At 42.0% G+C, this 24,007-nt stretch overlaps 1 pseudogene; it reads right to left on the bottom strand.

Annotated features, from left to right (window-relative positions):
• Positions 1 to 252: 252 nt before the first annotated feature.
• LOC124703664 lies at positions 253 to 14,902 on the bottom strand (annotated as a pseudogene).
• Between the last annotated feature and the right edge of the window lie 9,105 nt (positions 14,903 to 24,007).

The raw sequence follows: 24,007 nt of genomic DNA, 5'->3' as shown, positions 1-24,007 counted from the left end.
AGAACTTAAAACTCATTGGGACAGTTTTCAACAACATTGCGATGTCATGTAATCATCCACATAGTATGGTTGCATTTGTGAAAATACTTTAGCAAGCTCACTTGCCAACATACGCGGGTGCTATGTTTCACGTGCAAACGCAGAATACATGCATGATTAAGTCTGACTAAATCTACAGTGTTACTTTTATTCTTACATACATGCAAAAGTAGTTGGAACACTGCCCTCCTTTTTTCACAATTAGGACAAAAAAACAACAACATTGGGTTCTTGCTGCTAATTTAGATACGCTTCTACATAATCACGAGCTGTCGGTGAAGCATGCCGACAACCACCTCACTCGCTCAGGCTCAAACCCGGATCGGCTCAGTCCTCTCTACAATGATATTACCTGAATGCATGGTGTGAAATGAATATACTCTTACATGTTACAAAAAAAAACTCATACGCCATACTCGAAAGAACAGATAATACCAATAAGTTTCATGCAAAAGAAAAAGTAAGTAGCAAGATACAATAACCAAAGGAAAATTGGGCAAAGTTACCTTGTAAAGTTAATCAAACAGCAAAGTTCCTACAGAGCTGCTAGGGTATCTCTCATATCGTTGACAGATGTCACGGTTTCATTGGGATATATTTTGGCAATCAGTTTGAGGAAGGTCGCATATTTATCGAGAAACTCCTTCTGCAACCAAGAAATGACACAACATAGAATTAGCAATATAATTCTCATAGTTAATTGGAATGGACTACTCGATAATTACAAGCTAAACTTTAGTGGGTGCAGTGATCAAATGCACCAGCCAATATGAAATTATAAGTACCACTGGAACTAGCACTTTTAGCACTAGCGCTTCCATTATTTCAATCGAGCAATCTATTCAAAGGAAACGACCTTTCGTCCTTAAAATATTCAATGGTGAGTTTCCTTGTTTATTATTTATTTGTCTTAAAGTGAAGAAGATGGAATACCTTGCATTTTTCCCATAGAGAAGGTAGCAATTCTTCTGCGGTTATGTTCTTCTGTAGTTTTCTATACATCGCGTTGATTGTTTTGTCAAGCTGTCATAAAGTTAAAATGAAAATGGTCAAAAATATGTTTTTAGATCAGTTGAGATGATTCATAGGAAACAGAAGAAAAATTATTCTACTCTTTACATACACCAGTTAGGCTCGACTTCAGCATCTTGCGGAAATCTACCTTCGACATTCCAACTTGGAACGGTATCTGTACAATTATGTCATAAGGAAGATCCATGGAAAATAGATATTAACGAAAAGATCAACATGGACTAAACCTGGAGTACTCAAACTTTGTATACATTAAATAGTTAGGCAAGGGAATGTATGTGTACGGCAAGCAAATACATGTTAGCGACATATTTTACATGAGAGATTTCATCTTACAACTTGGTGCGTGAATATAGAACAATACGAAGTTTCATTAGGGAAAGAATCTGTAGTATTTCTGTGTTCCTGTTTGTATTATATCACAGCATAACTAATTTAATATTATTTTGGGTTGTGAGTTGTGACATATATATAAGTGGTATATCGCTTTTCTACTGAGATTAGATAAACTGATCAAGACATGCACCCTGATCTTAATTGGATTACAAAATTAAGGTGGGAATCCTGAAGAGGTAATAGGAAGTCACCGGAGCAGCATGGAAATTATGATATATATAGGTACTCCCGCCATTTCTAAATATAAGATATTTTGGTATCTCAAATTAAATCACAAAACTTCTTATATTTAGGAGCAGAGGTAGTATCAAATTGAAGTACAAAACCTAGGAGGATTGTAACCAACTCTATCTTTTCAATGAAATGAAGCACAAAAGTCTTTTGCGTTTTCTCGAGAAAAGAAGTGCAAACCTAAAGGCACTACTTACCTCCTCAGGACTCATGTTGTACATCAGTTCCTCAATTCTCCGAGCATATTGGAATAACTTTTCAAAGTGCTGAAATAAACAAATAAACAAAAAATGTTGGAATGAGGTAATATAGAGGCCTACCTGTATACATGGCCAAAGGCAGTATGGAACCAAAAGGAGTTACAAAAAACTTACAATATATATAACAAGATTAATATGGCGCGAGCAAGTACTTGTTCATAAGCTTCACTGGCTTGATGATAATATTTAGCAAGTGTTGGCACAACATTCGCTAAATCATATAGACTGTACAGCAGATATAATATAACAGGTTAATGAGTTGTCGAGACCATTAGGTATTCTGGATAAACATACATAGATATCCAGCATTTCTATAAAAGTGGTGTTAACTCTTGAAAATGTTGTATGAGGAAGGTGCACAAAGGCAAGAAACAAAACCTGTGCTGGAAAGCTGCATAATTCTCCAAGAGTACTATATCAACATATTTGGGCTCAACTTGAGCAATTTTCTCCAGAGTCACAAACATAATGGTAACCTATTTCAGTCAAAGAAAAATATTATCTAAATCAGGAACTTATTATATAGTGTAATTATAGTTCCGACTAGTAGTACTGAACTAGGTTGAACAGAACTGTCAGTGATTATCATCTAACATGGTTTTTAGTTAAAAATAATTTGTTCACTGAGAAACACATGCTCCGCATTGCAGTAAAGTCTTACAATTTTCGTATATGCCTGGTCAACAAGATCCCTGGATCCATTGATATACTGCTCCATACGCGCTGCAAGTTGAGAAAACCTATGTATAAAAAACAAACAGTGAAAAACTACATATAGATATAGACATAAGCTAGCTACACATTACGTTAAGCTAAACACTAGCCTTTCTGGATTTTGCACAAGTATTTTGAAACAAATAACAATGTACCTGGGAATATATGGCACCACTCCAATTTGTCTTACATTTCGCTCATACTTTTCGATCTGGAAACATGCATCATCGACGAACTGTCCTGCCCCAAAAAATTAAACAGTAAAGAACGAAACAGAGTCTCGAGCGAGGCTACCTAGAGGTAGAGACAAACCCTGCCAAACAAAATGGTTATTCTTGTCTCCAAGTCATCAAGAAGCACAGGCACATATCCTGCAACCTCTGCCTTCTGAGCAGAAATATATCGATCCGTTATGCCGTGCATTGCTATACAACTCAATGGATCTAGCTTGAATGCCCAGTCAACTATAGCATAGAAGTCCTCCTGAAAATATGGTATGTAAAACATGTGAAGCTTCCACAGCTGGAATAGCTTAAATTTAGTCTCGTATTTATCCAAAAATAACTTTTGGTATTTAACCTGTCACCAAAATTTACAAGTGGAAAAGACAAGAACACCAACCTGAATACCATCGAGCAACTCCTGTAAGCATTGGTTCAGCACTCCCAAATCAGCTGCACTGGTACCTGGAAATATTGGTAAGATGATAGTTTTATAGCATGCAAAAAGCATGAATAGTTTAATCATCATGAACACTGTTTAACTTAAGTGTCGGTGGCTCATTTACTTGGTTTGACACTACTCCCAGAGGCTTCTGAAGATCTTGGAGGCGTACTATTTTCCTCACTATCTGAAGCATCCAATGCAACGTCGAAGCACATAAAATGTGCCAAGAACGAGCTCTGCATCACGAATATGCATGATGAAAAAGATTTCATGTGACATATAGTATCATACCAGGACTTAAAAATGCATAGAATTACGAACAACCTCATCAACAAGAAGCGGAATAAATACAGTAATCATCTTGGAGTACGCATCTGCAGAACTATCTGTAATACCAGCTGACTGATTTGCACCTGCAGGACCCTCAAACAATGGTGTGCTGCTCTTTGATACTTTTGAACTAGATCGGAGCTCATTAGAAAATTCCCGGGCCTACAAACATACATACATACACATGTTATGTTATGTTCCAGTTTCCATATTGCTGCATGGCTCAAAAAATGCTTACAAAACAACTAAGGTTGTACTCCCTCCATTCCAATGAATAAGGCTTATAAATTTAATTAAAAGTCAATGATATGACCAATGTTTTAGACAAAAACATAAACATTGATGATACCAAATCAATATTAATAGATTCACCATATAATATACTTTCATAATACATTTATTTAATATTTTAATGTGAATATTTTCTTCTATATATATGGTCAAACTTAGCACGGTTTGACTTTTAACTAAATTTATAAGTCTTATTCATTGGAACGGAGGTACTATTATACATTATAGATATAGTTCTTCCTTTTTTTGCAGGATACCTTCCCATAGGCTACTTGTCGTTCGGCACGACAAGCTCGGATATGTCGTGGTCAGCGAGTTGGTGGATTGTTCTTTCAGCATGGTTAGCATTGCTAGTAAAGTTACACAAACTTCAAGGCCAGTCTTTTCATCAAAACATAGAGAAAGGGTGCACTTAGTGTTTGCAGACAGTCCTCAACCTCAAGGCGTCGAATTTGGTTAAGTAGACATGCTCGTCGCACTCACATAGGAAAGTATGACCTTACCGACCATGTTACCGTGACAGATCATTTGCCTGCATGGAGATGCAAAGACTTCATATTTGGTTCGGGAGAATCGCCTGGGATATCCCGGATCCTATTCCTCTCACTCACGACAATTCAGCCAGTCGGTGCGGTGATGGATTAGGAGGCCGGCAAATCTTTATACATAGCTGTAGTGGTAGGTTGATTTCCCTTGTAGATTTTAGCGTTATGCCAGTTTGGGGCTTCACCATGGCGCTTGCAAGCGGCATATGGTGGTTCCTATGTACTCCTTGCGATGGTCATCCATGCTGGCTGGCAGAGGTGGAGGCGGGATCTGGTGTTGTCTCCTCAAATAAGCTTGCTTGTTGACAAGGGGTAACCTTAGCAATGCCCATAGTTATGGACTTAGGGTTTCATGGAAGGAGAACGCTGGTGGTTTCGTAGACTAGTCAAACAAACCAAGTATCCGACGAAATCAAGGGTGATGTCGCCGACATTGTATTGCAAAACTAGGGTTACAGGGGTGTTGCGTGATTGTGATTCTGGATCCCCTCCCCGATGGATCCTCCTAGCCGTTATATAGTGGGCTAGGTCTCACAGATCCGCACTCGGGTCGGTTACATGTCGGTATCTCTATTTACTCGATATGGGCCGAGCCTGCCTATTTTACATAGTTCCTGAGCTTCGGCTCAGTGCTGGATTCTTCATGGGCTTCGCATATTCCTTCCTGGATCCGCACCAGGGATGGTAATGTCGAGTACCCAATATGGTATACACATGTCACTTGTGGAGCAGATTGAGCCGATGAGGCAGTCTTCTCTTCTTTTCTCAGTCGTCATGTAGGTGGAAGAGAAAAGGAGGACGGACTTGTTTCGGGTTGCTCTGATTCTGCTTCATGGTGTTCTACTCCGACATGTGCGAGCGGCGTTCGGAGGTCTTTACTCAGGAGGAGCTCCTAAACAAGGTCCCGCGGTGGCCACTTCTAGTGCGCTGGCTCGGATCTAGAGGTTCTCTGGGTTCCTCTTGAGCGCATTATCTCCGCTGATTATTCTTGTCGAATGGCGGCCTTGGGGAGTATGTCCTCGCACCGGTTCTTCAAAGGGTAGCGCCCCGTTGCTTCTCATGGCCGAAAGGCGGCCCTCCATCTTCTCCCTCTCAGCAAGCATGCCAAAGGGGAGGGTCTTTTGCAGCTCTATCGCGGTAATCAGTGTGTTCCTGTCTCCAAGTGGCATCGTCACCGGCGACGGTGCGGGCAGCCATGGCGTCGAGCTTGTCTACACGTCTAGTGGAGAGGGTCCCGATGGCGTTTTCAACTATCTTCTTAGGGTACCCTTTTGCAAAAGTTCAGGACTGCGATGTATTTTTCTTTCATTTGGAGGACGTGTACGCCCACGTTTTTGAGTAAATGCAACTACTGGATCCTTTGGGTCCTTCACTTGTGTTAAAAAACAAATTTGGTTCGTGGCTGTGTGTCTCCATCAGCGAGGATATCCTCAACATCATCATGGCAGAGGAGCAAATGGCTCACGAGGCATACACGCTCATCCGCAACCTCTTCCTCAGCAACCAAATGAAGCACGCTGTCTACCTAGAAACGTAATTCTGTCCAGGCTGACCTGACCATCATCGCCTACTGCCTCTGCGTGAAGGCCATCTTCGATGCGCTCCGCGACATCGTTCAAGAGTGTGCAATTAGGCTATCATTCTGACCTGCCTCCGCGGTATCAATCTGGACAATCTGCACTTGGCCAACATCACCACACTCGTCACCATGCAGATCACCTTCATCATTCATGCAGATGCGGTCCGTCCTGCTGCTCCGTGAGACGCAGCTCATCAACACCATGCAGACGACACCGCAGACTGCCCTCTACGGCACTAAGGTTAAGGCTTAAATGGAGGCAATGGCGGTGATAGCAATCACCTTATGCTTTGACAAGCCGGAATTCCAAATCCAAGAAAAATGGGGTGGTATAGGTTGAGATCCAGTAAGGCTATGCCTTTTTGAGAGAAAATGGGTACTACCCCTAATGTAACACGAACAGCCTAACCATTCTAAATAGTGGCAACAAGAGATTCAGAAACAACATCTATTTGAGGAATTTCCTGATACGGGCAAATGAAAGCACTCATGTTGCACTTATGTCATTAGCAAAATATATGGGGAAAATGTTGGTTTAGAAAACTTTCATGCGATCATGCTAGGAAAAAGTTGAGTTGCCTATGTTACATCTGTCCATGGACTTAAATAAATAATCCATAATGTTTAAGTGAGCTTTCCACCTCTAATAAAACCTAGCCACCGCCTCCACCTCCGCCATACGTCAGCCCCCCCCCCCCCCCCTTGTGGGCCTTGCCGGCGTCCGAAGGGGTGGGAAACCGGATCTATGAGTGGAGATTTAAAAAATAGCATTTTTAATAGATTAGGTTGGGGTTCCGGTAGCCGTCTTCTTATTAGCTTCCGAATCAATGGAGATGGGTTTGTCTACAATAAGTGATCTTCCACCATTCGTTCAGCGATGAGATCTCCTTCCTGATGTCAATGGTGGTTTTGGAAGATTAATTTTCTCTAGGTATGGATCTTTAGATCTTGCTTCGTCAGATCGATTTTGGATTTGTTCTCATGATTATCATGAGGAGGATTCCTCGCAATATTTGTCCCGGATGCTACTTCCTCGACAATGGTGATTCGTACTCTCGGTTTTCAAATGACGTCGACCAGGATGTTGAGTTGCTTTTCCGGATACTGGTGTTGGTACTCTTGCTAATGTTGCTGATGTTGGTTGATTACTTTATTGGTTGCGTCGTGTGCCTAGCCTTTGCACTACGGCTCAAAATTATGAGAGAACCCTCATTGGTATTTACATGTCTATGGTTTTGCATCTATGTTATTTTTCTATGGTTGACTTCCGAAAAATACAAGATTGTGTCTTAGAAAAGAAAGAGTTTGAAGACCCTCAAGGTTTCCTCATTTCTTTTAAAATTTATTTTGTCAGCTCATGTATCTTTACCATGTAATATTCGCTACTATAAATATATCATGGTACTGATTGTCAAAAAAAGTGGACTTTCCACCAAAAGGACCTATTTCCTTGGGATCTTTGTCACTAGCTTGCCTTTCAGCGACAGTACTCATGAATCTCCTTCATGCTCAACTGAAACCCTATGCCAAGCGGACCGACACCCACTGGATCCTCCTTATGGAGTAACACAAATTATTCGGACCTGATGTGCCCTGACATTTAACATGGTGTAGAACAAGCGCACTCGTGCCAATGTTAAAAAGGCACTAACTTAGTCTTATTCAGGCGTTGAGCGTTAGCATAACGCCTCACCTTAGCCTAAAATGGTTTTAAAAAATCAGTTAGCGAGGCCCCTCGGTAAGGAATCATCCTTCTCCGGTGAGGAATCATGTTTCTGAGGCGAGGTATCAACCTTCTCGGTGAGGATTTGACCTACCCAAAAGGATTCATACTCTACAGTGATGACTGGGCCACTTCAACGAAAAATCAACTGATTCATATGAGGAGTTGAACTTTTCCACAAGGAATCAAGCTAAGTTACCTAGTTACCATCACTGCAATGAGGAGAAAGGGGTGGCTTGAGGGATGGACCCTAATTTTCTATCAATAGGAGAACTGGTAGATGGGCCAGTGCTGTAATGGGTTAGATCAACCCAACTAGATTATCTCTTGGTTCTCCGTATTTTTTCCCAGTACAACCTATATATAAATTTTCCTCATGCTACAGTTATTCCATACAATGTACGTGTATAACGCCTAGGCACGCCACAACGAGGCCGACACTAGACAGTAGAAAAACAGGTAACTTACTGGATTTTTTTTTAATTTGGCTTGTACTTGCATGCACCCCAGGGAGCCTCTCATCTCAACCTTGTGAAGCGGATTCTTCTCTACGTTAAGGGCTCTCTTGGCTGGCCTGACACTAGCCACTCCATATCCGGTTACTATACATATCTCGGAGACAACCTAATTACATGGTCCTCTGGGCGTTGGGTTTCTGTCTCCCACTTCAATGCTGAAGTGTTGGATCCACCAGCTCCATGAGGTCCATCATCCCCTCCAAACAGGGACTATCATCTTCTGCGACAATGTCAGCCATGTCAACATGGGCTCAAACCCTGTGTAACATCAATGCCCACAATATATCCAAATCAACATCCTCTTTGTTCGCGAGAAGGTGTCCCTCCGTCACATAGGGGTTCTTCAAGTGTTGTCAACGTAGTTCTTGGCCGACATCATGGCACAGGGATTCCCATCTCAGCTGTTTTTGGATTTCGGACTTCCAGTATAGTCTATTTGTTCGCTTGCCAAGTGATGCTCGTCGTGGTTTTTACTTCTTTTTAGCTTATTCTTTTTTTTGGATGTGTGCATCCGTACTACCAGTAGTGTATGACGATGTTGCAGAGGCTGGGTGTAATTGGTATCTTCGCGATATTAATATATTCCCTTTGTCGAAAAAATAAGTTGCTTGTCCCGATGTGTGGCATTTTCCTCAATACTCTTTACTTTCACATTAATGGCATGTCACACAAGTTGACGGTTGATAAATCGCCATTGTTGGCGTACGTGTGAAACCAAAATTAATGTCCAGTAATAAAAAATGGCAAAAGCAAGTCTTTGTTTTGCAAGTCATAGCAGCTCTACCAAATTGATTCATCATGTACCTTGAAATGTAAACAGTTAAGGTTTCACTTGAGAAAGCACACAAACTACCTTACCTCCCTTCGAATTAGCAAATTCAGAGAATGACAGTAAGATTTCCGCAAAGGGGGCAAACAACTTTTGTCCAGACTCTACAAAAATATAATATGAAGTGAGCATCAAGTAAACAAATCATTCCATATTTGCAAAGGGACAAATCTCACACCAAGACGACATGTAAGTAACCTTGATGAATTGTAGAAGCCGTGCATATTTCCTGCATTTGTACCTCATATCAGCATGGTCAGGCCTCTGCAGTTGCCCTTTCTGCAAGTTTCTACAGTTAAGTTCCCACAAGTCCTATTTTAATCCAAAAATAAAAATCTTTGCAATTATAGGAGCCAATCTTACCTGAGAGAAGTTGCCTTTATCATTTAGCATAGAATCAATCAAACTTGGAAAGTAATTCCTTAAAAATTCTGCTGCCCTCCGAACAAATGTGCACTTCAGAAGTACAAATTCTGCACGTTTTTCTCTAACCTGTATGAATTTCAACGGAAAATGCACATTATCTGAGAAAACATTATTTTGGAAACCTTTAAAACTAAATATCTTGAATCTTTGATCTATGGATAGGTGAACCCTAAGATACTTTTTATGTTGATAGGATGTACAATCGATACTGGAAATTCCTAGGGAAGTTAACTAGGAAAAAACTGAGTACTTAGCTTGTGAAGGAACTGAATATCAGCTTCAAAAGTATGAGTTTCTGAACACTGCTATCACTTTACATAAGAAAAAAAAATACAGAGCAAAGCTTCGAAGCGATTCTAAAATATTCATGTGTAATTTTATGTGTGGTGACTACATCATTTCAGCAAGCTTCCATTTTGGAAAAATCTACTTGTTTGCTGTAAGTTTCTCCAGGTTTCTAGTAGATGGATGCATTTACTGTGTACACATTAATATTTGAATGTTATTTATGTGGTCCAAAACATTGGGAAGCTCAGCAGCAAATGGAGTTCTTCGAGAATTTTTTGGAATATGCCAAAATAATTATGCATAAAAAAATATTAAGGAAACACTTGAGCAAGGTAATCACCAAGACTCAAAAAATGACGATACAAGGAAAATAGAGAACATACAGCACGCAATTTTGCATAGCATGGATCCAGATTGGACGCTTCTAGGTTCTTTATAGCACTGGTCAACCATTCACAGGCTTCTGTATTCTTGACCATATTACCCTCATCGAATGAGCCTCCAGTCAATGATTCCTCGTACTACACCATGATTAATCACATGAGTTTGGTAATTACCATATCATAGGTAGATAGAGTAGGGAGCTTATTCAGTGCTAACCTCAGGTGGTATTTGCAAGAATACAAGCAATTTGTCTAGCTCTTCACCTAATGCCACATTACTAACAGATTGCAGCTCCAACCTGTTATTACGCCATTCTATCTGCAAAGTCAAAGCAAGGTATTACTTAATCTTATACTCAAGGTGATGAAATATATATTCTACTCATTGACTTCAACCCACGTACCTACAGAAAACACACTCTAAAACAGTAAAAGGATATTATAATTTGCTACGATTGTCTTATTCTTGCTTCTAACTACGATTTCAATGAAATATATATGTGAAGAGAAAAGTCAATTATAGTTTTCTTAAGGAAAAAAACCATCATATTTGTTAACTGTTAGATTTCCAGATATTGGAGTTCCAAATGATAAGGTAAACACAGCTGTGAACCTGTGACAACAACACTACAAGAAAAATGATTAAAATCTCTTTTAGCTGAAGACAGTACCAAAGCTTGGCATTTAGAGGTATCAAGCAATGATGAAGCGATATACATGATTAACATATTAGGAGAACCAAGATAATATAGTTCACAAATATAGGTTAGTAGAGGCAAGGAAAATTACAGATTGTATATCCTCCCTCATATGTCTGAGTTTTATATTGAAAATGCCAAGCCACTCATCCATATCTTCAACACATATACTGGCTACTTCTAAGCCCTGCAACACCTGTGAACCCAAAACTTGAAGTTGTAAGGCATTAGATTTTTCTGACAATAAATAATATGTATAACAATGTAAAATTAAGTTTAGAACTGGGACATTCAAATGTGGTTATTCACAATAATAAAATACAATTCAAAAGGGGGCTCTCCTACTATTTCATGGTCAAGAAAAAATAAATCAGGTATAATTATTTAATCTTTGCATGGACTGTATGGAGTCTATTGCTGGTAGTACGATGGTCAATGATGCAGGCTGTAGGCTGCCATGTTCCAGGATGGCCGGCTTAGAGGGTGTATCTTGGTTTTTTTGCCCAGTTTTACCTCTAATTAACTTGGCATTTTGTCTTCTTACTTCATGAAAATGGCCATCTTAGCTCATTTTAAAAAGTTAACATGGCTACTTTTAGGAGGTGCGTACGGATAATTATTATTCTTCCATGGAAGGGTAAACTGAAAATAATATTCCCTCCATCCCAAAATAATTGATTCAACTTTATCTAGAGACGGGTGTATCTAGAGACTACACACTAAAATGCCTCTAGATACATCTCTATCTAGACAAAGCCAAGTCACTTATTTTGGGACGGAAGTAGTATAAAATTCAAATAACTAACATTTTGGTGGGAACCTCATGATAACGGGGATACATGAGATTAAAAGCCAAATGTCAGATACTGAATTGACATTGGGTTCTACACAAAGGAACAATAGTACCCCAATTGTCATCTAAAATGAGAATGCATCTACAGAATAGCGAAAATTCTCACATACCTCTTCCACAACAGATTCTGTTTCCATGAGGGCATAAACATTTGCAGATTCCAGAGCTACAAGTTCACGTTTCATCCTTTCTGAAAATGCCTCTGCTTCACCAATTGCCATGACATAGCTGTGTTAATAAAATGACCAACATCATTATCCTATTTTCATGAAAAAGTTGAAGTTTCTGTTCCACGGAGATGCTCAAGTAAGTCACAACAGATTCGGTAACTTACGTGCCAAGGAGAGCTTCAATGTCCTCTTCCTCCGCTTGTGAAACCAGGTCCTTTTCAACGGTAACTTGTGACTCAGCCTCTCCAAATACAGATTCAATGGGGCCATCTTTCGTGCTGACCTGTGTAACCTTTGTAGTAGTGTTCTCCTGCATTATAGTTTAGCATTGTGCTTCGTGTTGTGCGAAATGATATAGGAACTCTGAGTCTGAAATGCTACATCTTCGATAGTGTTGAATAACGAAATAGTCCAAGTACAGGTAAAATACAGGAATATGTATATCTGCCTTCACCATGAGGAGTATGGATTATGTGTCCTAGGTAACAACTTCAAACATAGATGCAGTCGAAAAACCGGCTAGACTACTACTACACAATCTATCCATGATAAAGCTTAGTATTGTTTTATGCCATTGGTACTTTTTGTAAATGCAAGTGGTCCAAATTGCGGTGCTGAAAGTGCCATACATATGATCAATTTGCCATAAATTTTCTTTTTTGCATAAACTGGTGCGTAAAGGGCACACCGAAAAATAAGCTAGCAAGATTCGACGGGTCAAATATGACTTTTTTTTTTATGATTACCAAGATCTGATATCTTCAAACAAGATGCAACTCACTCGGTCACTGCATTGTTGCTCTGCTGGGCATTTCATCGAATAGCTTTCATGCAGTGGCGACAAGCAAGGTGCAAAACTCCGATCTCTCTAGAGCCTATGGCAAGATCAGTGGCTGCTAGGAGAAGTCCGCGGGCCAGCTTACCCTCCGTGAGGACTCAACTGCTAAGGCTGCAGCTTACCCTCCACCTTGGCGCCATTGCGAGTCGGAGCCTGGATGCACGACTTTGGCATTTCCTGACTGTGCCGAGTCGTGTTGAAACTGGAGGGTACTGTATTTAAAGTTGGAGCCTATACTTGTTGGACACGGACACTTGGCCAATACCGTTGGATTTGAAAGAACTGGTGTTCTAATTCCAGTTCATCCGAACAGAAAAATGTACCCCACTCGCTGAACCGAAAACTCAAGTCCTCCACTCTTAATTTTTTACGACGAAAAATAGGTGCTCTGCTCATTGCATTAGAGAATGGGGAAAACTCTAGTTACAGGGGTAAAGATGCAACGCATCAAGAAAGAAAATTAAACAGGCAAAAAGCCTGAACTCTATAAAAACTCTACAGGTTCACTCTCGTTTTGGCCAATGGAAGTCCTCCACTCCGAACTGACTATCGCAGGATCCAGTGCTCAAAGGTTATTCTCACTAGTCATACTGAGAGCACAATGAAGTTGAAGGAATTCTACAAGCTGTTATCAACCTCATCGCCTCACTTGCTAGCGACACAAATCCTGATCTGCATGCTGAGCTATCGGAGAAACGATGGTTTGCAAAACAGAGTTGACATTTAACACTCGTCTACTACACATTCCTTAACTATTGTAATTCTCAGGAATATCGTGGTAATCGCATTTTGAAAGTTTCTACTGGTGGGAATGTTCAGTAAGACATTCTTACATTTCCTAAGAAGAAACTATTCGTGTGTGTACCTTGGCCCAGATAGCCATCTCGACGATGTCCATACCAACAACTTTGGGGATGCCACCCAACAGCTCTTTGCACAGGTTGAGAATACACATCAGCAGCCGGTTCCTGCAAGATGCAGATACCTAATATGCAGACAGAAACGAATGGAACACTGATGGCCGCGACATATGTAGAGTTAAAACAATTGATGCGTCACCTGTCGTCTTTGTTGCGCAACGTCCACTGAGGAGGCGAAATACTCTGGCTCTTGAGGTTATCAAACCCCTGTGTTGCATAGAAAAGATACACAGTTCTTTGCAGAGTTCATTTTGCCGTGACTGGAGGTAGTTTTGCATAGTAATTAACTGCGATGAACAAACAGGGATATGCATATACCAATATGAAGGTGCAGCCGCTGGGATCACTGGTAGCAACCTCCACCTTGTGGAGATGTTTTATCTTGTACACTTTTGCTGGCTGGTAATCGATGGGGGTATGTATGTAAGTACGGAATCGATCTGTCACTCCTAATTATACTCGAGGGATTGAACTGATTACTAATCAGGTTCGAGAAATTAATCACCTCGAGGATTCCGCCATTGGAGTACTTGAGAACTCGCAAGAAGGCCTTGGTCTTCTGCCCTTTCGGCTTGGCTACCACCACACGAACGCAGTGGAAAAAAGGAAGAAGATGCATGAGGATGCATGAATGCATGATAGATGGAAGATAGATAGATCGATTAAGATGCTCACTTGTGACGGCGAGGACGCGGGGCTTGGCCATGCCCTGGTTGTGGCGGGAGGTGAGCTTGCCGGCAATCCCCAATCCCCGCGGTGGGCCGACGCGGCCCTTGGCGACGCGCATGGACAGCACCACCTTCTCGGGGACCTTCTCCTTGCTCAGGATGCCCGCCTCGCACGCGCGCTTCAGGTCCATGTCGTCCGCGCTTGAACGCGCCATCGCGACCAACGGGGAGGGTCGATCGTCCTCTCTGTCGCCGCCGCCGCCCTCGCCGCCGGTGGATTATTAATTCTTGATCGCCGTCAGAAAAAAATAGGATCGGTGTGGAATACTTCTGGTGGTAATCTGACGACGGATGGATTCGATCGGGATCAGCCTGCCATGGATAGTTCTTTAATTTCTATCTCCGATCGATCCGTCCTTGTAACCGACCAACTGATCTCGCTGCATGGACGGGGACTCATGGCTTCTCTTTCTCTCTATTCGTGGCTGTCGCCATTTTTTCGGGTGAGGGGATCGTCGAGGAGAGAAAAAGAGGAGAGACACGTAGTAGTGCTCGAGAAAGTAGTCTCATGTTGTGTTTTATTTAATTATTACTCCGTATTAAAATTTAGCTTATAAAACAAATAAGCACACCCCTTCTCATGCCTATTTCAAAACAAACTTTGCCGAAAGATTTGAGCAATAGTATCTCGATTGTAAAGTCAAAAAATTGATATTGTTAGATTTGTACCGAAAAAAAATCTGGTGATACCAACATTTCCTTTTCCTCCGTACGAAAAAAATCTAGTGAGCACGGGTATAGCCGCCGGTAAGGACAACGCTGGGCGTCGGTCGCCTAATGAGAGAGCCAAAAATCGGCCGTCCTCCGCGCAACAATCATCATCCGCCATGCCACGATGGTTGCGCACATAGGAGAATCAGAGAAGTTATCCATAGGATGCTAGCTAGCTGGGTGCGGCCCGAAAATCAGGCAAGAAAGCCCACGCGAGCGAGCCAACAACAACGACCGATTGGTGGCGCGCGATCAGTCGCCGGATGGGAAGCATTTTTCTTTTGGTAAATACCAGCCAGAATACCGGCTGAGATTGTCAAAAGAATTCATAAGTTCATCCAAAATTCTTTAAATTTGAGAAAATTATGTGAATATTGGAAAATTTCGTTAGGTATGACGAATTCACCTCGGGTAACCGGTTTTCCGCAGAATTTTGGAAATTGCCGCCGAGAAAACAACCCTGAATACGAATTCTACATTAAGTTTTTTTACATACATGAACTAATACTTGGGCAAAGACAAATTTTAATATATGTGGCGGCTTATTTACCGGAACGGAGGGAGTAGTCTAACATTTATTAACGATAGTTTGTCTGAGTCTCCATATACCCGCTGTCCACCTCATCTGTCATTTCAGTCAACCAATGGTTCATGCCATCCCTCTTTAGCCCTTGGATTGTTCAGGTCATACCACTCCATGAACTTATATCATGTGCAGCTGGGTGTGCTGCACTTCACTTCTGGATATGTATCAATCATATTTTGAAGCCTTCGCTGGCAGGCTGGAGGTAGTTTGGTGCGTCTGTTGTTTTGTTGGTCAACTGGTACTGGATTCTCATGTGGCTTTTTTTTTTGATAAAGGATGCTTTATTACTTATGAGAAAGCAATTACATCCAGCCTCTGCATAACCAGGATGCACACAGCCGTTTCTTTGAGGTCTCGAGTTCAAAAAAGATGCCAAACTAAAAAATCTAGGCGAAATACATATCGGAACGATGAATCATATAACGCCTAAGGTGTGGGTGGGGCTTCAATCCGTAGACTATGCTGCCACCCATGTAGGGAAAAAGTATCTCTCGCCGTAGCCTCCAATCGTGTACAGACCTCCGTAAATAGGTCTTGGTTCCCCATGCGCTGAAGAGGTAACCATGAACGAAGAATCCCTGTACATCTGTAGATGACCTGCAACAAGGAGAAATTTTTGTCATTAAAAATCTTGTCATTTCTACTCAGCCAAAGCGCCCAGATAACTGCTAGCGCCCCCACCCTAAGAAGCAACTTGAACCTTGCATCTATTCCATGAAGCCAATTACCAAAGACATTGGCTACACTAGCCTGGGAGTTGTTACTGCACGCGTGCTCTTTGATCTTTGTTAGGAATAAGCAGCTTGTATTTACTAATAGACCAAAGCCATCGTATATACATATACAAGGGAGGCCAAATGTCAATATGAGGAGGCAAAAGGTCAACATAAATGTAACACTAACAGGATGATCAATGTGTTAACGTGTACAAGTAGATTGCCTAGCCCTTTTTGCGTATGTTACAGCGTCTAATTTCTCATCTCCCTATAATAAAGTAAAGTTCTCACAACGACAACCCATGGTACCTTATCACAGCACGATGTTTTTCTCAAGTCCAAAACTTTTGTTCTAATCTTTCACCAATGCCCGCCAATAAGTACACCATGTGTGTTGAAGCAACTGCTATTAATCCTATTATTACGCATGATTCAAATCCACAACTCTATCAAATCTTTCAGAAATGACCGCTACTGCATCATGTGTGTTTGGAGCAACTATTCCTACCATATTACACGAAGACCAGTTGGCAGGTACAGAAGAAGGCTCCCCAGAAACAGAAGTGCATCCAGCAGAGGTACCGGTAGTTTCAGTGCCCCGATTGGGCTGTTGACTTGATGCCTTTTCTGCTAGCTCGCGAGCCCTCTAAACAGACAATCAAATTAAATAAAGTTATTAAAATTCAAATATCTCATTAGACAGTAATTATGGATGACTCAAAAGAACAACCTTTAGCTCAGCAGGAATAGTCCATACAGATTGCATTGTCATCTTGTTGTAATAGTACCTGGAGTTGTAGGACATTGAGACTCCAAAAAAAAACATGATTCTGGACGAAATCAGAAAACATTAGCAGACAGAATTTTCAATATGAACTTACCTATGACCTCCTGCTGTAGTATATTCTTTCCAGTCAGTTGTGGCATCAGCCCTCTGTTATATTTGCAAAGGCATGTAATGAAAGTCACAAAACCCAATTTAGAAACCAAAGAAGAAAAAGCATGCACTGAAGTGAAATGGTAGCAAAAGACACTAACACGATCTTTCAGCTACCATATGCACTGCCCTCTGGACGGATGAAAATAAGGAATCCTCAACAGTACATGATGATATTTATGATAATGAAGTAGAAGAAAAGATTAATAAATAAAATAAACGTGGGCAAAACTGGAGCAAAACAAATGCACGTATCACATGAAAGAAGTCAATGTGCTATAAATATATTTTTAAAATTTGAGGGACAAGGTACTATATTGATAATGATGCTGATGAAACAAAGCATAATCATGTCGTATTGTTCTACTAGGTCAAGCAATTTTTGAAATTTTGATACCAGTCACGTGAAAACTGAAAATGATACATTAAACACAGGCGTGTAATGCAGAAAATTTCTTATTGATGATCATTCCATACATGAAAAATCTAAAGTTTGACTATTTAACCCTAACATTATTGGAGGTATGTAGCAACAACCAGGTGCATTGTACCAGATAACCATCAAATGAAAATAATGAAAATTTATGTTGATGCATAAAATTAACAACCAAAGCTTAAAACAGAAAGAGAAAATTACAGTCAAGACTTCATGAGAATAAAGACACCAGCAGGGAAGCTAAGAAAAAAGTACACATCATAGCTAACCTCCAAAGGTGTCATCAACTCAGCGGGCTTCTCCCAACTTGAAAACTTTGTCCTGTTATTGTAGTAGTACCTAGATAAATAATGATACCAAGCAAAGCCAATAAGCAAAATAGACCAAGACAGACAACAAATAGAATCACGCCGTCCATCACAAAGAAAGTTACTGGCTGGAATAGAAAGTAATACAAACATGACTTACTTCTGCCCATCCGCTGCAGTGCACACTCCCCACTCCGAAGAGCTCGGTTCAGATGAGCTAACCTGTAGATTTACAAACTGAGTTATTGCAAGGGCAAAGAATATCCAATTGTATGCAGTACACATGATGGTACGATTGCAAAGAATATTCAATTTTTGATACTATCCATAATGCATAGGAGACTAAAATAAAGCGATGAAAATGAACCAGATGGCACACCGTATTACCAAGGGAAATGCAGAATGATGCCCAGTTGTACCCCAGGGTTGACCTAGAACAGGTACCCGCTCTGTATCCTTCTGAAATGTAGAATTAACAATTTGTCACGAAGCAAAAACATTCTATTTATATACTACTGAGAGCGAGAAGCATTCCATATGTGTAGATCGAAGTAAAGCAGAGAATCACATACAGTATACGAAATAGGCAGCATTACAACATCTCCAACGGGCTTCCCAATAGCCGTCTCAATAAGACTATTGGCGCGCCGAATACAAAAAACCCACCCAGCCAGTCTCCCAATAGAGTCCACCATGGGCATATATTCACCAGGTAACGCAGCTTCTGTTGCAGGCAGAACATGACCAGAATGCAGCATATGGTGCTTATGTTGCAGAAAATGTGGCATCGGCTCTGGCATGCCCGTAGCCCCTTGCATGGCCTGATCAACAGGTTGAAATGGCAGCTGCGCTGGTTGCATGATCTGAATAGTCAGTTGTGGAGCGGCCGCCATGTTAAACTGGCAAAGGAGCACACACAAAAAATCAATATTCAAAACCTAAGTACAGAGGAGTCCGAACTGAGTTATTTAAGTTAACACATATACCCAATTAAGCAAAAATAAATATTCACAGATGATCACACAATTTTGCCAAGCATATAGAAACATGCATACTCATGCACTTGCCTCTATCTCAATTGAGCAGACCGATGCGTTGTATCTAGAGAAAACGAAGAGTTATTTTTCGAGATTGTAAACAAAGATTATTAACCAATTGATCGCAAAAAAGGAGAGAGTTTTAACTAGTTAGATCTTGGGCAGGAAGGATGATAACCCTTGTTCTACCTATTTCAGTCAGACATGGCGACAATGGTGCGAAGGCATGTTTTCATCTTACAGGCGTTGCTGCGAAATCGACTTAATCATAGGTGTTAAATTCCTATCTTGCAATGGTTCAGCTATGGTTGTCTATGTTATGTATTCTGTTGTTGATGATTTTGGTATCGTTGCCAAGCATCAACTTCAATAAAGATGACTGTGTGCATCACTTTGATGCAGAGGCTGGCAGTTCCAATCTTTTTTTTGAATTTTTTTTAGACCTTGGGCATGCCATCGGTGAATGCAGCTCACTGATTGATTTGTGGCAGGGGACAAAACATTACTGTCGTAAGGACTAAGGATAGTGGTGTGGAGGTTCAGTTTCAGAAAAAATTATCCATTGCTTTCAATGATTTCGGTTTTTTGTTTCGGCCAAAGAGCTGAAATTTGATCTTAAATTCATGTCAATAATCAAAAAACTGAAAAACAACTTGAGTTACTATTGAAATTATGTGTAGTACTTAAATTTCTGAAATATTTTGACTGAAAAGTAATTATTTCGGGGTCTACCGAACTCACTAAAATTCAGTGTGAAATATCACTGAAAACTTATATCCATCTTGCCCTCCTGTCAGAATTTATCATGAAACCTTCTGTTTGTGGACATGCCAGAACCGGTTCTCCTATCGATTAGAAGCAAACTTCTGTTTTGCCAAAAAATAATAATCAAATCATGCAATGTAGCATACAAGTAACCATCCCCATATGCGCCTGTTGCATTGCGTCCTTAATTATCAGTTGGATTACTGGGGAGCAACTAGACCAAAACTAACGATCTTACGTAGCTGCAAGGATGAAACGCGACAGAGTTCAGAAACGAACCTATCAGCGAAGGCACTCGATCAGAGTCGGCGGCAGCCCAGGCTGGCCCTCGGAAGTCGGAAGCACGGTGTCCTGCCTGCTGCGGCGGCGGCCGATGGTCCGACGAACTCCCGTGGCAGATCGAGGCGCAGAGGTCCTCGATGCCGCGGTAGCTCGGCTAGGGTGTGCTATGGTAATTTGGTGAAGGAGGAGACAGGAGAGGAAGAGGCTTGAGCGTTCGACATTTATTTAACTCCGAAACAGACAGGACGTTGAATTCTACGTGAAATCGGGAGTCCAGCTCCGACCGGGACTCAAAGTTCATCCCGGCTATGACTGGAACGAATCTACAGGTATCTTGATTTTGTTCTGTGATGATACGAACACAAACCATGGGAACAGCGTATTGCTTATTCTACGCTACACTGGAATATTATTTTTGGCCATCCATTTCATCGGGTCAAATTACATAGCCTGAATACCAAAGTGGCTCGGGTCCAGTCAGACCCAGTTTTTTTAGAACGTAAATAAGGAAGCTATTTTAAAGATTCAAAACATGTATATATTATCTTAATATACTTACTCGTGCAGATTTTTGAGACAAAATATGATTGTATCACTACAGGAATCTGCCGCTGCTCCGACGGTCGAGAGCCCTCGGCCTAGGCATGGAAGGCCGTTGGCGTATCCTACGCCGAGGGCTGCTGTCGGCGTAGCCCCTCGGCGAAGGTCTCCCTCGGCGGAGATACGCCGGCCCTCGGTGTAAATGTTGGATGCCGACGGTCGTTCCAGGCTCTCGGCGTCTGAGCCCACGGCGCATCAATGGTCAGTGCGTCGGCCATTAACGGACGTCGGCGCTACACCGACGGGCATGGCCCTCGGCGTACATCTCTAATAAAAATATAAAAAAATCGCTTCAAACCCTAACGGGCTCGCGCCGCCGCCGCGTTCTGCTCCCGAGCGCCGGTCCAGTGGGAGCGTCTGTTCCATGCGCGTGCGGACGCGGCCGCACACCGGCTCGTGCGCGTGCAGGCACCTATGGCACGTGACCGTGGAGGTAGAAGGCGGCGAGGTCGAAGGCGCGGCCGTCGGAGGAGGAAGGCGGCGAGGACTTGGGCCGGACTGTCGGAGGTAGAAGGAGGAAGGCGGCGAGGTCCAAGGCGGAGCCGCTGGAGGAGGAAGGCGGGGAAGACCTGGGCGTGGCCGTCGGAGGAGAAGGCGGCGAGGACTTGGGCCGGACCGTCGGAGGTAGAAGGAGGAAGGCGGAGAGGTCTAAGGCGGAGCCGCTGGAGGAGGAAGGCGGGGAAGACCTGGGCGTGGCCGTCGGAGGAGAAGGCGGCGAGGTCCTGAGCGGCGTGGTGCGGCCGTGGCATGGTCCTGCGCGGTTCGACCGTCGGAGGAGAGAGATAGGGAGGAGAGGAGAAGATAAGGGCCTGGTGCGGCCATGGCTTTTTTTCCTTTTTTTTCCCATGCCATGTAATCGATCCATGGACTAACCCTCCCAACCAATCCAATCAGAATTCGCCTATTATCTGGGCAATCCGTGGCTAGCTGAATACTGCCCTCTCATTGGTTGTATTTTGAATCGAGCACAACTAATTCAAAAATAACCAAGAAAATGTGAACCTTGGCACAGCTTCATCTTATGTTAATTAGTTTCTAGGAAAAATATAAAACTTGGCGTATGATACGTCTCCGACGTATCGATAATTTCTTATGTTCCATGCTACATTATTGATGATATCTACATGTTTTATACACATTATATGTCGTATTTATGTATTTTCCGGCACTAACCTATTAACGAGATGCCGAAGAGCCGATTCTTTGTTTTTCGCTGTTTTTGGTTTCAGAAATCCTAGTAAAGAAATATTCTCGGAATTGGACGAAATTAACGCCCAGGGTCCTATTTTTGCACGAAGCTTCCAGAAGACCGATGGATAGACGAAGTGGGGCCACGAGGTGGCGACACACCAGGGCGGCGCGGCCCTGGCCGCGCCGGCCTGTGGTGTGGGCCCCTCGTGACGCCCCTTGACCTACCTCTTCGCCTACTTAAAGCCTCCGTCGCGAAACCCCCAGTACCGAGAGCCACGATACGGAAAACCTTACTGAGGCGCCGCCGCCAATCCCATCTCGGGGGATTCTGGAGATCACCTCCGGCACCCTGTCGGAGAGGGGAATCATCTCCCGGAGGACTCTTCATCGCCATGATCGCCTCCGGAGTGATGAGTGAGTAGTTCACCCCTGGGCTATGGGTCCATAGCAGTAGCTAGATGGTTGTCTTCTCCTCATGTGCTTCATTGTTGGATCTTGTGAGCTGCCTAACATGATCAAGATCATCTATCTGTAATTCTATATGTTGTGTTTGTCGGGATCCGATGGATAGAGAATACTATGTTATGTTAATTATCAATCTATTACCTATGTGTTGTTTATGATCTTGCATGCTCTCCGTTATTAGTAGAGGCTGCGGCCAAGTTTTTACTCTTAACTCCAAGAGGGAGTATTTATGCTCGATAGTGGGTTCATGCCTCCATTAAATGCGGGACGAGTGACGGAAAGTTCTAAGGTTGTGGATGTGCTTGTTGCCACTAGGGATAAAACATTGATGCTATGTCTAAGGATGTAGTTATTGATTACATTACGCACCATACTTAATGCAATTGTCACGTTGTTTGCAACTTAATACTGGAAGGGGTTCGGATGATAACCTGAAGGTGGACTTTTTAGGCATAGATGCATGCTTGGATAGCGGTCTATGTACTTTGTCGTAATGCCCAATTAAATCTCACTATATTTATCATATCATGTATGTGCATTGTTATGCCCTCTCTATTTGTCAATTGCCCGACTGTAATTTGTTCACCCAACATGCTTTTATCTTATGGGAGAGACACCTCTAGTGAACTGTGGACCCCGGTCCTATTCTTTACATCGCATACAATCTACTGCAATTGTTCTTTACTGTTTTCTACAAACAATCATCTTCCACACAATACGGTTAATCTTTTGTTACAGCAAGCCGGTGAGATTGACAACCTCACTGTTTCGTTGGGGCAAAGTACTTTGGTTGTGTTGTGCAGGTTCCACGTTGGCGCCGGAATCCCTGGTGTTGCGCCGCATTACATTCCGCCACCATCAACCTTCAACGTGCTTCTTGGCTCCTCCTGGTTCGATAAACCTTGGTTACTTTTCGAGGAAAAACTTGCTATCGTACGCATCACACCTTCCTCTTGGGGTTCCCAACGGACGTGTGTCAAGCTGCACGCATCAAGCTAAATTTACGGCGCCGTTGTCGGGGAGATCAAGACACGCTGCAAGGGAGTCTCCACTTCCCAATCTCTTTACTTTGTTTTTGTCTTGCTTTATTTTATTTACTACTTTGTTTGCTGCATTATATCAAAACACAAAAAAATTAGTTGCTAGTTTTACTTTATTTACTGTCTTGCACTCTATAATAAAAACACAAAAAAATTAGTTACTTGCATTTACTTTATCTAGTTTGCTTTATTCACTACTGCTAAAATGAGTAATCCTGAAGTTGATGTTCGTTCATTTAAGTAACAAGGGGGAGAATGTTTAAAAGATGCTTGGTATAGAATTAGTGATGCCTGATACGTCCAATTTGCATCACTATTTTATATCATAATTTGCTGTTATTCATTGATATATTTCATTGGGACACAATACTTATGTTATTTCATCTATTTTGCATGTTTCATGATTATTTGGAGATTGAGCACCGGAGCCAGGATTCTGCTGGAAAAAGCACCGTCAGGATGCGATATTTCGGAAG

The sequence above is a fragment of the Lolium rigidum genome, chromosome 3 (assembly GCF_022539505.1).
Source record: "Lolium rigidum isolate FL_2022 chromosome 3, APGP_CSIRO_Lrig_0.1, whole genome shotgun sequence".
In the NCBI taxonomy this organism is placed as follows: domain Eukaryota; kingdom Viridiplantae; phylum Streptophyta; class Magnoliopsida; order Poales; family Poaceae; genus Lolium; species Lolium rigidum.
The sequence above is the reverse complement of the archived record's forward strand: the minus strand, read 5'-3'. Positions and strand labels throughout refer to the sequence as shown.